Source organism: Oncorhynchus mykiss, chromosome 15 (genome assembly GCF_057628025.1).
Source record: "Oncorhynchus mykiss isolate SJ-2025 chromosome 15, ASM5762802v1, whole genome shotgun sequence".
In the NCBI taxonomy this organism is placed as follows: Eukaryota; Metazoa; Chordata; class Actinopteri; order Salmoniformes; family Salmonidae; genus Oncorhynchus; species Oncorhynchus mykiss.
Genome location: NC_143036.1, coordinates 46,621,380 through 46,636,923, shown reverse-complemented (window position 1 = coordinate 46,636,923; position 15,544 = coordinate 46,621,380). Strand labels below are relative to the sequence as shown.

The 15,544-nt window shown below is 43.4% G+C and overlaps 1 long non-coding RNA gene and 1 other non-coding gene across 3 annotated transcripts in view; both read right to left on the bottom strand.

Annotated features, from left to right (window-relative positions):
- Positions 1–191: 191 nt before the first annotated feature.
- On the bottom strand, positions 192–273 carry trnas-gcu (transfer RNA serine (anticodon GCU)). Its single transcript has one exon. It is a non-coding gene; the product is annotated as a tRNA-Ser (tRNA).
- Positions 274–3,652: 3,379 nt separating this feature from the next.
- Positions 3,653–15,544, bottom strand: part of LOC149977928 (uncharacterized) — a 222,036-nt gene continuing 210,144 nt past the window's right edge. The window contains exon 3 of one of the 2 annotated variants that reach the window (XR_016486703.1): positions 3,653–3,755. This is a non-coding gene — a long non-coding RNA (uncharacterized LOC149977928). Of the gene's footprint in view, positions 3,756–9,363; positions 9,518–15,544 lie in introns of those variants that run through there. The other variant, XR_016486702.1, reaches the window with a different exon arrangement.

Here is a 15,544-nt window from a genome sequence, read left to right as displayed (position 1 = left end):
TGCTTGATTAAAAGTGTGTTGAGGTGTCGGTTCAAGTGGATGGTGTTATAATCCACACATGAAGTTCATCGCCTTCACCACTCAGATACCAAGACCTGTGTTCTCGCTGTGGGAGTCAGCAATTTTACCAGTGTTTGTGAAAGTCAAAATCTTCCAGTGCCAAAATAAAGCACAGACTTTTAATTGTTACACGATGAGGATGGGATTCGAACCCATGCATGCAGAGCACAATGGATTAGCAGTCCATCGCCTTAACCACTCGGCCACCTCATCTGCAGCTTGGAAGGGGCAAATTACCTTAAAAAACTGTAGTTGCTGTATGTAAACCCTAGATTGAAATCAATGAAAGTTATGCAGAGCAATGGCAAGGCCATGTGTCGATCCCATCGAGACATTTAACAAATGTTTTGTCAGGCCGAGTGGTCTCCAGTGCTTGATTAAGTGTGTTGAGGTGTCGGTTCAAATCTCACTATTGAGGTTGCCCTTGGTGAAGTTATTCTTCAATACCTGAATCTTATTAGTCGCTCTAGGATTGCGCAGGGATTCTATTTTCATGTCGGGCCATGTAAGAGAGGAAATAACAAATGTTGTGTGAAGTGGTTGGTGTTATAATCCACACATGCAGTTCATCGCCTTCACCACTCAGATACCAAGTCCTGTGCTCTTGCTGTGGCAGTCAGCAATTTTGCCAGTGTTTGTGAAAGTCAAAATCTTCCAGTGCCAAAATCAAGCACGTCATTTTAATTGTTACACAGTGAGGATGGGATTCAAACCACACAGCCACCTCATCCTGTTTTTTGGAAGTTGCAAATGACCTTAAAAGACTGTAGTTGCTGTATGTACACCCTAGATTGAAATCAATGAAAGTTATGCAGAGCAATGGCAAGGCCATGTGTCTATCCCATCGAGACATTTAACAAATGTTTTGTCAGGCCGAGTGGTCTCCAGTGCTTGATTAAGTCGGTTCAAATCCCACTATTGAGGTTGCCCTTGGTGAAGTTATTCTTCAATACCTGAATCTTATTAGTCGCTCTAGGATTGCGCAGGGATTCTATTTTCATGTGGGGCAATGTAAGAGAGGAAATAACACATGTTGTGTGAAGAGGTTGGTGTTATAATCCACACATGCAGTTCATCGCCTTCACCACTCAGATACCAAGTCCTGTGCTCTCGCTGTGGCAGTCAGCAATTTTACCAGTGTTTGTGAAAGTCAAAATCTTCCAGTGCCAAAATAAATCACCAAATTTTAATTGTTACACGATGAGGATGGGATTCGAACCCATGCATGCAGAGCACAATGGATTAGCAGTCCATCGCCTTAACCACTCGGCCACCTCTTCCTGTTTTTTGGAAGTTGCAAATGACCTTAAAAGACTGTAGTTGCTGTATGTAAACCCTAGATTGAAATCAATGAAAGTTATGCAGAGCAATGGCAAGGCCATGTGTCGATCCCATCGAGACATTTAACAAATGTTTTGTCAGGCCGATTGGTCTCCAGTGCTTGATTAAGTGTGTTGAGGTGTCGGTTCAAATCTCACTATTGAGGTTGCCCTTGGTGAAGTTATTCTTCAATACCTGAATCTTATTAGTCGCTCTAGGATTGCGCAGGGATTCTATTTTCATGTCGGGCCATGTAAGAGAGGAAATAACAAATGTTGTGTGAAGTGGTTGGTGTTATAATCCACACATGCAGTTCATCGCCTTCACCACTCAGATACCAAGTCCTGTGCTCTCGCTGTGGCAGTCAGCAATTTTGCCAGTGTTTGTGAAAGTCAAAATCTTCCAGTGCCAAAATCAAGCACGTCATTTTAATTGTTACACAGTGAGGATGGGATTCAAACCCATGCATGCAGAGCACAATATATTAGCAGTCCGTCGCCTTAACCACTCAGCCACCTCATCCTGTTTTTTGGAAGTTGCAAATGACCTTAAAAGACTGTAGTTGCTGTATGTACACCCTAGATTGAAATCAATGAAAGTTATGCAGAGCAATGGCAAGGCCATGTGTCTATCCCATCGAGACATTTAACAAATGTTTTGTCAGGCCGAGTGGTCTCCAGTGCTTGATTAAGTGTGTTGAGGTGTCGGTTCAAATCCCACTATTGAGGTTGCCCTTGGTGAAGTTATTCTTCAATACCTGAATCTTATTAGTCGCTCTAGGATTGCGCAGGGATTCTATTTTCATGTGGGGCCATGTAAGAGAGGAAATAACACATGTTGTGTGAAGAGGTTGGTGTTATAATCCACACATGCAGTTCATCGCCTTCACCACTCAGATACCAAGTCCTGTGCTCTCGCTGTGGCAGTCAGCAATTTGACCAGTGTTTGTGAAAGTCAAAATCTTCCAGTGCCAAAATAAAGCACATCATTTGAATTGTTACACGATGAGGATGGAATTCGAACGCATGCATGCAGAGCACAATGGATTAGCAGTACATCGCCTTAACCACTCGGCCACCTCATCCTGTATATTGGAAGTGGCAAATGACCTTAAAAAACTGTAGTTGCTGTATGTAAACCCTAGATTGAAATCAATGAAAGCAATGGCAGGGCCATGTGTCGATCCCATCGAGATATTTAACAAATGTTTTGTCAGGCCGAGTGGTCTCACGTGCTTGATTAAAAGTGTGTTGAGGTGTCGGTTCAAGTGGATGGTGTTATAATCCACACATGAAGTTCATCGCCTTCACCACTCAGATACCAAGACCTGTGTTCTCGCTGTGGGAGTCAGCAATTTTACCAGTGTTTGTGAAAGTCAAAATCTTCCAGTGCCAAAATAAAGCACAGACTTTTAATTGTTACACGATGAGGATGGGATTCAAACCCATGCATGCAGAGCACAATGGATTAGCAGTCCATCGCCTTAACCACTCGGCCACCTCATCTGCAGCTTGGAAGGGGCAAATTACCTTAAAAAACTGTAGTTGCTGTATGTAAACCCTAGATTGAAATCAATGAAAGTTAGGCAGAGCAATGGCAAGGCCATGTGTCGACCCCATCAAGACATTTAACAAACGTGTTGTCAGGCCGAGTGGTCTCAAGTGCTTGATTAAGTGTGTTGAGGTGTCGGTTCAAATCCCACCATTGAGTTTGCCCTTGGTGAAGCTATTCTTCAATACCTGAATCTTATTAGTCGCTCTAGGATTGCGCAGGGATTCTATATTCTTGTGGGGCCATGTAAGAGAGGAAATAACAAATGTTTTGTGAAGAGGTTGGTGTTATAATCCACACATGCAGTTCATCGCCTTCAACACTCAGATACCAAGTCAAATCAAATCATCAAATCAAATTTATTTATATAGCCCTTCGTACATCAGCTGATATCTCAAAGTGCTGTACAGAAACCCAGCCTAAAACCCCAAACAGCAAGCAATGCAGGTGTAGAAGCACGGTGGCTAGGAAAAACTCCCTAGAAAGGCCAAAACCTAGGAAGAAACCTAGAGAGGAACCAGGCTATGTGGGGTGGCCAGTCCTTTTCTGGCTGTGCCGGGTGGAGATTATAACATAACTTGGCCAAGATGTTCAAATATTCATAAATGACCAGCATGGTCGAATAATAATAGGGCAGAACAGTTGAAACTGGAGCAGCAGCACGGTCAGGTGGACTGGGGACAGCAAGGAGTCAGGTAGTCCTGGGGCATGGTCCTAGGGCTCAGGTCAGTTGAAACTGGAGCAGCAGCACGGCCAGGTGGACTGGGGACAGCAAGGAGTCATCATGTCAGGTAGTCCTGGGGCATGGTCCTAGGGCTCAGGTCCTCCGAGAGAGAGAAAGAAAGAGAGAAGGAGAGAATTAGAGAACACACACTTAGATTCAAACAGGACACCGAATAGGACAGGAGAAGTACTCCAGATATAACAAACTTACCCCAGCCCCCCGACACATAAACTACTGCAGCATAAACACTGGAGGCTGAGACAGGAGGGGTTAGGAGTCCTGTGCTCTCGCTGTGGCAGTCAGCAATTTTACCAGTGTTTGTGAAAGTAAAAATCTTCCAGTGCCAAAATAAAGCACAGACTTTTAATTGTTACACGATGAGGATGGGACTCGAACCCATGCATGCAGAGCACAATGGATTGGCAGTCCATCGCCTTAAACACTCAGCCACCTCATCCTGCATTCTAGAAGTGGCAAATGACTTTCAAAAACTGTAGTTGCTGTATGTAAAGCATTGATTGAAATCAATGAAAGTTAGGCAGAGCAATGGTTGGTGTTATAATCCACACATTCATCGCCTTCACCACTCAGATACCAAGTCCTGTGCTCTCGCTGTGGCAGTCAGCAATTTTACCAGTGTTTGTGAAAGTCAAAATCTTCCAGTGCCAAAATAGAGGACATCATTTTAATTGTTTCACGATGAGGATGGGATTCGAACCCATGCATGCAGAGCACAATGGATTAGCAGTTCATCAACTTAACCACTTGGCCACCTCATCCTGTATTTTAGAAGTGGCAAATGACCTTAAAAAACTGTAGTTGCTGTATGTAGACCCTAGATTGAAATCAATGAAAGTTAGGCAGAGCAATGGCAGGGCCATGTGTCGATCCCATCGAGATATTTAACAAATGTTTTGTCAGGCCGAGTGGTCTCAAGTGCTTGATTAAGTGTTTTGAGCTGTCGGTTCAAATCCCACCATTGAGTTTGCCCTTGGTGAAGCTATTCTTCAATACCTGAATCTTATTAGTCACACTAGAATTGCGCAGGGATTCTATATTCATGTGGGGCCATGTAAGAGATGAAATAACAAATGTTTTGTGAAGAGGTTGGCGTTATAATCCACACATGCAGTTCATCGCCTTCACCACTCAGATACCAAGTCCTGTGCTCTCGCTGTGGCGGTCAGCAATTTTACCAGTGTTTGTGAAAGTCAAAATCTTCCAGTGCCAAAATAAAGCACATCATTTTAATTTTTTCACGATGAGGATGGGATTCAAACCCATGCATGCAGAGCACAATGGATTAGCTGTCCATCGCCTTAACCACTCATCCACCTCACCCTGTTTTTTACATGTGGCAAATGACCTTAAAAAACTGTAGTTGCTGTATTTAAACCCTAGATTGAAATCAATGAAAGTTAGCCAGAGCAATGGCAAGGCCATGTGTCGATCCCATCGAGACATTTAACAAATGTTTTGTCAGGCCGAGTGGTCTCCAGTGCTTGATTAAGTGTGTTGAGGTGTCGGTTCAAATCCCACTATTGAGGTTGCCCTTGGTGAAGTTATTCTTCAATACCTGAATCTTATTAGTCACTCTAGGATTGCGCAGGGATTCTATTTTCATGTGGGGCCATGTAAGAGAGGAAATAACAAATGTTGTGTGAAGAGGTTGGCGTTATAATCCACACATGCAGTTCATCGCCTTCACCACTCAGATATCAAGTCCTGTGCTCTCGCTGTGGCAGTCAGCAATTTTACCAGTGTTTGTGAAAGTCAAAATCTTCCAGTGCCAAAATAAAGCACATCATTTTAATTGTTTCACGATGAGGATGGGATTCAAACCCATGCATGCAGAGCACAATGGATTAGCAGTCCATCGCCTTAACCACTCATCCACCTCATCCTGTTTTTTACATGTGGCAAATGACCTTAAAAAACTGTAGTTGCTGTATATAAACCCTAGATTGAAATCAATGAAAGTTAGCCAGAGCAATGGCAAGGCCATGTGTCGATCCCATCGAGACATTTAACAAATGTTTTGTCAGGCCGAGTGGTCTCCAGTGCTTGATTAAGTGTGTTGAGGTGTCGGTTCAAATCCCACTATTGAGGTTGCCCTTGGTGAAGTTATTCTTCAATACCTGAATCTTATTAGTCACTCTAGGATTGCGCAGGGATTCTATTTTCATGTGGGGCCATGTAAGAGAGGAAATAACAAATGTTGTGTGAAGAGGTTGGCGTTATAATCCACACATGCAGTTCATCGCCTTCACCACTCAGATACCAAGTCCTGTGCTCTCGCTGTGGCAGTCAGCAATTTTACCAGTGTTTGTGAAAGTCAAAATCTTCCAGTGCCAAAATAAAGCACATCATTTTAATTGTTTCACGATGAGGATGGGATTCAAACCCATGCATGCAGAGCACAATGGATTAGCAGTCCATCGCCTTAACCACTCATCCACCTCATCCTGTTTTTTACATGTGGCAAATGACCTTAAAAAACTGTAGTTGCTGTATTTAAACCCTAGATTGAAATCAATGAAAGTTAGCCAGCGCAATGGCAAGGCCATGTGTCGATCCCATCGAGACATTTAACAAATGTTTTGTCAGGCCGAGTGGTCTCCAGTGCTTGATTAAGTGTGTTGAGGTGTCGGTTCAAATCCCACTATTGAGGTTGCCCTTGGTGAAGTTATTCTTCAATACCTGAATCTTATTAGTCGCTCTAGGATTGCGCAGGGATTCTATTTTCATGTGGGCCATGTAAGAGAGGAAATAACAAATGTTGTGTGAAGAGGTTGGTGTTATAATCCACACATGCAGTTCATCGCCTTCACCACTCAGATACCAAGTCCTGTGCTCTCGCTGTGGCAGTCAGCAATTTTACCAGTGTTTGTGAAAGTCAAAATCTTCCAGTGCCAAAATAAAGCACATCATTTGAATTGTTACACGATGAGGATGGAATTCGAACGCATGCATGCAGAGCACAACGGATTAGCAGTACATCGCCTTAACCACTCGGCCACCTCATCCTGTATTTTAGAAGTGGAAAATGACCTTAAAAAACTGTAGTTGCTGTATGTAAACCCTAGATTGAAATCAATGAAAGCAATGGCAGGGCCATGTGTCGATCCCATCGAGATATTTAACAAATGTTTTGTCAGGCCGAGTGGTCTCACGTGCTTGATTAAAAGTGTGTTGAGGTGTCGGTTCAAGTGGATGGTGTTATAATCCACACATGAAGTTCATCGCCTTCACCACTCAGATACCAAGACCTGTGTTCTCGCTGTGGGAGTCAGCAATTTTACCAGTGTTTGTGAAAGTCAAAATCTTCCAGTGCCAAAATAAGGCACAGACTTTTAATTGTTACACGATGAGGATGGGATTCAAACCCATGCATGCAGAGCACAATGGATTAGCAGTCCATCGCCTTAACCACTCATCCACCTCATCCTGTATTTTAGAAGTGGAAAATGACCTTAAAAAACTGTAGTTGCTGTATGTAAACCCTAGATTGAAATCAATGAAAGTTAGGCAGAGCAATGGCAAGGCCATGTGTCGATCCCATCGAGACATTTAACAAATGTTTTGTCAGGCCGAGTGGTCTCAAGTGCTTGATTAAGTGTGTTGAGGTGTCGGTTCAAATCCAACCATTGAGGTTGCCCTTGGTGAAGCTATTCTTCAATACCTGAATCGTATTAGTCGCACTAGGATTGTGCAGGGACTCTACATTCATGTGGGGCCATGTAAGAGAGGAAATAACAAATGTTCTGTGAAGAGGTTGGTGTTATAATCCACACATGCAGTTCATCGCCTTCACCACTCAGATACCAAGTCCTGTGCTCTCGCTGTGGCAGTCAGCAATTTTACCAGTGTTTGTGAAAGTCAAAATCTTCCAGTGCCAAAATAAATCACCAAATTTTAATTGTTACACGATGAGGATGGGATTCGAACCCATGCATGCAGAGCACAATGGATTAGCAGTCCATCGCCTTAACCACTCGGCCACCTCTTCCTGTTTTTTGGAAGTGGCAAATGACCTTAAAAGACTGTAGTTGCTGTATGTAAACCCTAGATTGAAATCAATGAAAGTTATGCAGAGCAATGGCAAGGCCATGTGTCGATCCCATCGAGACATTTAACAAATGTTTTGTCAGGCCGAGTGGTCTCCAGTGCTTGATTAAGTGTGTTGAGGTGTCGGTTCAAATCTCACTATTGAGGTTGCCCTTGGTGAAGTTATTCTTCAATACCTGAATCTTATTAGTCGCTCTAGGATTGCGCAGGGATTCTATTTTCATGTGGGGCCATGGAAGAGAGGAAATAACACATGTTGTGTGAAGAGGTTGGTGTTATAATCCACACATGCAGTTCATCGCCTTCACCACTCAGATACCAAGTCCTGTGCTCTCGCTGTGGCAGTCAGCAATTTGACCAGTGTTTGTGAAAGTCAAAATCTTCCAGTGCCAAAATAAAGCACATCATTTGAATTGTTACACGATGAGGATGGAATTCGAACGCATGCATGCAGAGCACAATGGATTAGCAGTACATCGCCTTAACCACTCGGCCACCTCATCCTGTATATTGGAAGTGGCAAATGACCTTAAAAAACTGTAGTTGCTGTATGTAAACCCTAGATTGAAATCAATGAAAGCAATGGCAGGGCCATGTGTCGATCCCATCGAGATATTTAACAAATGTTTTGTCAGGCCGAGTGGTCTCACGTGCTTGATTAAAAGTGTGTTGAGGTGTCGGTTCAAGTGGATGGTGTTATAATCCACCCATGAAGTTCATCGCCTTCACCACTCAGATACCAAGACCTGTGTTCTTGCTGTGGGAGTCAGCAATTTTACCAGTGTTTGTGAAAGTCAAAATCTTCCAGTGCCAAAATAAAGCACAGACTTTTAATTGTTACACGATGAGGATGGGATTCAAACCCATGCATGCAGAGCACAATGGATTAGCAGTCCATCGCCTTAACCACTCGGCCACCTCATCTGCAGCTTGGAACGGGCAAATTACCTTAAAAAACTGTAGTTGCTGTATGTAAACCCTAGATTGAAATCAATGAAAGTTAGGCAGAGCAATGGCAAGGCCATGTGTCGACCCCATCAAGACATTTAACAAACGTGTTGTCAGGCCGAGTGGTCTCAAGTGCTTGATTAAGTGTGTTGAGGTGTCGGTTCAAATCCCACCATTGAGTTTGCCCTTGGTGAAGCTATTCTTCAATACCTGAATCTTATTAGTCGCTCTAGTATTGCGCAGGGATTCTATATTCTTGTGGGGCCATGTAAGAGAGGAAATAACAAATGTTTTGTGAAGAGGTTGGTGTTATAATCCACACATGCAGTTCATCGCCTTCAACACTCAGATACCAAGTCAAATCAAATCATCAAATCAAATTTATTTATATAGCCCTTCGTACATCAGCTGATATCTCAAAGTGCTGTACAGAAACCCAGCCTAAAACCCCAAACAGCAAGCAATGCAGGTGTAGAAGCACGGTGGCTAGGAAAAACTCCCTAGAAAGGCCAAAACCTAGGAAGAAACCTAGAGAGGAACCAGGCTATGTGGGGTGGCCAGTCCTTTTCTGGCTGTGCCGGGTGGAGATTATAACATAACTTGGCCAAGATGTTCAAATGTTCATAAATGACCAGCATGGTCGAATAATAATAGGGCAGAACAGTTGAAACTGGAGCAGCAGCACGGTCAGGTGGACTGGGGACAGCAAGGAGTCAGGTAGTCCTGGGGCATGGTCCTAGGGCTCAGGTCAGTTGAAACTGGAGCAGCAGCACGGCCAGGTGGACTGGGGACAGCAAGGAGTCATCATGTAAGGTAGTCCTGGGGCATGGTCCTAGGGCTCAGGTCCTTCGAGAGAGAGAAAGAAAGAGAGAAGGAGAGAATTAGAGAACACACACTTAGATTCAAACAGGACACCGAATAGGACAGGAGAAGTACTCCAGATATAACAAACTTACCCCAGCCCCCCGACACATAAACTACTGCAGCATAAACACTGGAGGCTGAGACAGGAGGGGTTAGGAGTCCTGTGCTCTCGCTGTGGCTGTCAGCAATTTTACCAGTGTTTGTGAAAGTAAAAATCTTCCAGTGCCAAAATAAAGCACATCATTTGAATTGTTACACGATGAGGATGGGATTCGAACCCATGCATGCAGAGCACAATGGATTAGCAGTTCATCAACTTAACCACTCGGCCACCTCATCCTGTATTTTAGAAGTGGCAAATGACCTTAAAAAACTGTAGTTGCTGTATGTAGACCCTAGATTGAAATCAATGAAAGTTAGGCAGAGCAATGGCAGGGCCATGTGTCGATCCCATCGAGATATTTAACAAATGTTTTGTTACGCCGAGTGGTCTCAAGTGCTTGATTAAGTGTGTTGAGGTGTCGGTTCAAATCCAACCATTGAGGTTGCCCTTGGTGAAGCTATTCTTCAATACCTGAATCGTATTAGTCGCACTAGGATTGTGCAGGGACACTATATTCATGTGGGGCCATGTAAGAGATGAAATAACAAATGTTTTGTAAAGAGGTTGGTGTTATAATCCACACATTCATCGCCTTCACCACTCAGATACCAAGTCCTGTGCTCTCGCTGTGGCAGTCAGCAATTTTACCAGTGTTTGTGAAAGTCAAAATCTTCCAGTGCCAAAATAAAGCACATCATTTTAATTGTTACACGATGAGGATGGGATTCGAACCCATGCATGCAGAGCACAATGGATTAGCAGTTCATCACCTTAACCACTCGGCCACCTCATCCTGTATTTTAGAAGTGGCAAATGACCTTAAAAAACTGTAGTTGCTGTACATAAACCCTATATTGAAATCAATGAAAGTTAAGCAGAGCAATGGCAAGGCCATGTGTCGATCCCATCGAGACATTTAACAAATGTTTTGTCAGGCCGAGTGGTCTCAAGTGCTTGATTAAGTGTGTTGAGGTGTCGGTTTAAATCCAACCATTGAGGTTGCCCTTGGTGAAGCTATTCTTCAATACCTGAATCTTATTAGTCGCACTAGGATTGTGCAGGGACTCTACATTCATGTGGGGCCATGTAAGAGAGGAAATAACAAATGTTTTGTGAAGAGGTTGGTGTTATAATCCACACATGCAGTTCATCGCCTTCACCACTCAGATACCAAGTCCTGTGCTCTCGCTGTGGCAGTCAGCAATTTTACCAGTGTTTGTGAAAGTCAAAATCTTCCAGTGCCAAAATAAAGCACAGAATCTTAATTGTTACACAATGAGATTCTATCCCATGCATGCAGAGCACAATGGATTAGCAGTCCATCGCCTTAACCACTCAGCCACCTAATCTGTATCTTGGAAGTGGCAAATGACTTTAAAAAACTGTAGTTGCTGTATGTAAACCCTATTTTGAAATCAATGAAAGTTAGGCAGAGCAATGGCAAGGCCATGTGTCGATCCCATCGAGACATTTAACAAACGTGTTGTCAGGCGGAGTGGTCTCCAGTGCTTGATTAAGTGTGTTGAAGTGTTGGTTCAAATCCCACCATTGAGGTTGCGCTTGGTGAAGTTATTCTTCAATACCTGAATCTTATTAGTCACTCTAGGATTGCCAAGGGATTCTATATTCATGTGGGGCCATGTAAGAGAGGAAATAACAAATGTTTTGTGAATAGGTTGGTGTTATAATCCACACATGCAGTTCATCGCCTTCACCACTCAGATACTAAGTCCTGTGCTCTCGCTGTGGCAGTCAGCAATTTTGCCAGTGTTTATGAAAGTCAAAATCTTCCAGTGACAAAATAAAGTATAGAATTTTAATTATTACACGATGAGATTCAAACCCATGCACGCAGAGCACAATGGATCGCCTTAACCACTCGGCCACCTCCTCCTGTATTTTGGAAGTGGCAAATGACCTTAAAAAACTGTAGTTGCTGTATGTAAACCCTAGATTGAAATCAATGAAAGCAATGGCAGGGCCATGTGTCGATCCCATCGAGATATTTAACAAATGTTTTGTCAGGCCGAGTGGTCTCAAGTGCTTGATTAAAAGTGTGTTGAGGTGTCGGTTCAAATCCAACCATTGAGGTTGCCCTTGGTGAAGCTATTCTTCAATACCTGAATCTTATTAGTCGCACTAGGATTGTGCAGGGACACTATATTCATGTGGGGCCATGTAAGAGAGGAAATAACAAATGTTTTGTAAACAGGTTGGTGTTATAATCCACACATAGAGTTCATCGACTTCACCACTCAGATACCAAGTCCTGTGCTCTCGCTGTGGCAGTCAGCAATTTTACCAGTGTTCGTGAAAGTCCAAATCTTCCAGTGCCAAAATGAAGCATAGTATTTTAGTTGCTACACGATGAGAATGGGATTCGAACCCATGCATGCAGAGCACAATGGATTAGCAGTCCATCGCCTTAACCACTCGGCCACCTCATCCTGTATATTGGAAGTGGCAAATGACCTTAAAAAACTGTAGTTGCTGTATGTAAACCCTAGATTGAAATCAATGAAAGCAATGGCAAGGCCATGTGTCGATCCCATCGAGATATTTAACAAATGTTTTGTCAGGCCGAGTGGTCTCAAGTGCTTGATTAAGTGTGTTGAGGTGTCGGTTCAAATCCAACCATTGAGGTTGCCCTTGGTGAAGCTATTCTTCAATACCTGAATCTTATTAGTCGCACTAGGATTGTGCAGGGACAGTATATTCATGTGGGGCCATGTAAGAGAGGAAATAACAAATGTTTTGTAAACAGGTTGGTGTTATAATCCACACATGCAGTTCATCGCCTTCACCACTCAGATACCCAGTCCTGTGCTCTCGCTGTGCCAGTCAGCAATTTTACTAGTGTTTGTGAAAGTCCAAATCTTCCAGTGCCAAAACAAAGCACATAATTTTAATTGTTACACGATGAGGATGGGATTCGAAGCCATGCATGCAGAGCACAATGGATTAGCAGTCCATCGCCTTAACCACTCGGCCACCTCATCCTGTATTTTGGAAGTGGCAAATGATCTTAAAAAACTGTTGTTGCTGTATGTAAACCCTAGATTGAAATCAATGAAAGTTAGGCAGAGCAATGGCAAGGCCATGTATCGATCCCATCGAGATATTTGGTGAAGCTATTCTTCAATACCTGAATCTTATTAGTCGCACTAGGATTGTGCAGGGACACTATATTCATGTGGGGCCATGTAAGAGAGGAAATAACAAATGTTTTGTGAAGAGGTTGGTGTTATAATCCACACATAGAGTTCATCGACTTCACCACTCAGATACCAAGTCCTGTGCTCTCGCTGTGGCAGTCAGCAATTTTATCAGTGTTTGTGAAAGTCAAAATCTTCCAGTGCCAATATTCTGCTATTTGCATGTGGCAAATGACCTTAACTGGTGCCTCTAGAGACAAAACCTCTCTCATCGTCACTCAATGCCTAGGCTTACCTCCACTGTACTCACATCCTACCATACCCTTGTCTGTACATTATGCCTTGAATCTATTCTTCCACGCCCAGAAATCTGCTCCTTTTGTTCTCTGTTCTGAACGCACTAGACGACCAGTTTTTATCGCCTTTACCCGTACCATTATGCTACTCCTCCTCTGTTCCTCTGGTGATGTAAAGGTTAAGCCTGCAGCCCCCAGCACCGCTCTCATTCCCCAGGCGTTCTCATTTGTTGACTCCTCTAACCGTAAAAGCCTTGGTTTCATGCATGTTAAAATCCAAAGCCTCTTCCCTAAGTTTGTTTTATTCACTGCTTTAGCACACTCCACCAACCCTGATGTCCTAGCCGTGTCTGAATCCTTGGCCACCAAAAATCCTGAAATTTCCATCCCCATCTACAAAATTTTCTGACAAGATAGAACTGCCAAAGGGGGCGGAGTTGCAATGTACTGCAGAGATAGCCTGCAGAGTTCTATCATACCATCCAGGTCTCTGCCCAAAACATTCGAGCTTCTACTTTTAAAAATCCACCTTTCCAGAAACAAGTCTCTCACCATTGTTGCTCTCACCCCCCTTAGCCCCCAGCTGTGCACTGGACACCATATTTGAATTGATTGCCCCCCATCTATCTTCAGAGTTCGTACTGTTAGGTGACCTAAACTGGGACATGCTTAACACACCGGCCATCCTCCAATCTAAACTAGATGCACTCAATATCACACAAATTATCAAGGGGACCTACCAGGTACAACCCTAAATCCGTAACCATGGGCAACCTCTTAGATATCATCCTGACTGCTTCCGTAATTGGTCCGTGGTCAAACGACCACACCTCATGACTGTCAAACGCTCCCTAAAACACTTCAGCGAGCAGGCCTTTCTAGTCGACCTGGCCCGGGTATCCTGGAAGGATATTAACCCCATCCCGTCAGTAGAGGATGCCTGGTTGCTATTTAAAAGTGCTTTCCTCGCCATCTTAAAGAGGCATGCCCCATTAAAAAAATGTAGAACTAAGAACAGATATAGGTTATTGGATATTGGTTTACCCCAGACTTGACTGCCCTTGATCAGCATAAAAACATCCTGTGGCGTTCTGCATTAGCATCGAATAGCCCCCGCGATATGCAACTTTTCAGGGAGGTCAGGAACCAATATACAGTCAGTTTGAAAAAAATAGCCCTAGCTTTCCTAACAGAAATGTTCATCCTGTAGCAATAATTCCAAAAAGATTTGGGACACTGTAAAGAATTAGAGCACCTCCTTCCAGCTGCCCACTGCCAAGAGGCTAGCAACCACTGTCACCAGCAATAAATCTACGATAATCGATAATTTCAATAAGCATTTTTCTACGGCTGGCCATACTTTCCACCCGGCCAACAGCTCTGCACGCCCTGCAGTAACTTGCCCAAGCACCCCCCGCTTCTCCTTCAGCCAAATCTAAACAGCTGATGTTCTGAAAGAGCTGCAAAATCTGGATCCCTACAAATCAGCTGGACTAGACAATCTGGACCCTCTCTTTCTAAAATGATCTGCCGAAATTGTTGCAACCCCCAATAGTAGCCTGTTCAACGTCTCTTTCGTATCGTCTGAGATCCCCGAAGATTGGAAAGCTGCTGCGGTCAACCCGCTCTTCAAAGGGGGAGACACTCTAGACCCAAACTGTTATACACCTACAGTTGAAGTCAGAAGTTTACATACACCTAGGTTGGAGTCATTAACTTCTTATGGGCAGGTGGGACAGTAACGAAATACATCAAAATAAAGCTTAACTTCTTGTTAATCCAGCTGCTGTGTCAGATTTCAAAAAGGCTTTACGGCGAAAGCACACCATGTGATTATCTGAGGACAGTACGCCGCATACAAAAGCATGAAAACTTATTTCAACCAGGCAGGTGCAAAAAGTCAAAAATAGCAATATAATAAATGCCTTACCTTTGGTGATCTTCTTCTGTTGGCCCTCCAAAAGGTCCCGGATACATCACAAAGGGTTATTTTTGTTTGATAATGTCCTTCTTTATATCCATAAAAACTCAGTTTAGCTGAGAAGAAGTTAACAGATCACCGACTATTTCAAATCCCACCGTACCTTCTCCACTATGCAATCTGGTTTCCGAGCTGGTCATTGGTGCACCTCAGCCACACTCAAGGTCCAAAACGATATCATAACCGCGATCGATAAAAGACAGTACTGTGAAGCCGTCTTCATTGACCTGGCCAAGTCAAAAATCCTATAATGTGATTTTCTGGATTTTTTTTCTCATTTTGTCTGTCATAGTTGAAGTGTACCTATGATGAAAATTACAGGCCTCTCTCATCTTTAAGTGGGAGAATTTGCACAATTGGTGGCTGACTAAATACTTTTTTGCCCCACTGTATATACCGTTACACATGCACTTATCACATAGTATTCCATACATAAATTAAAGGTCATGCAACCTGAGTTGAAACCTGAGTGAG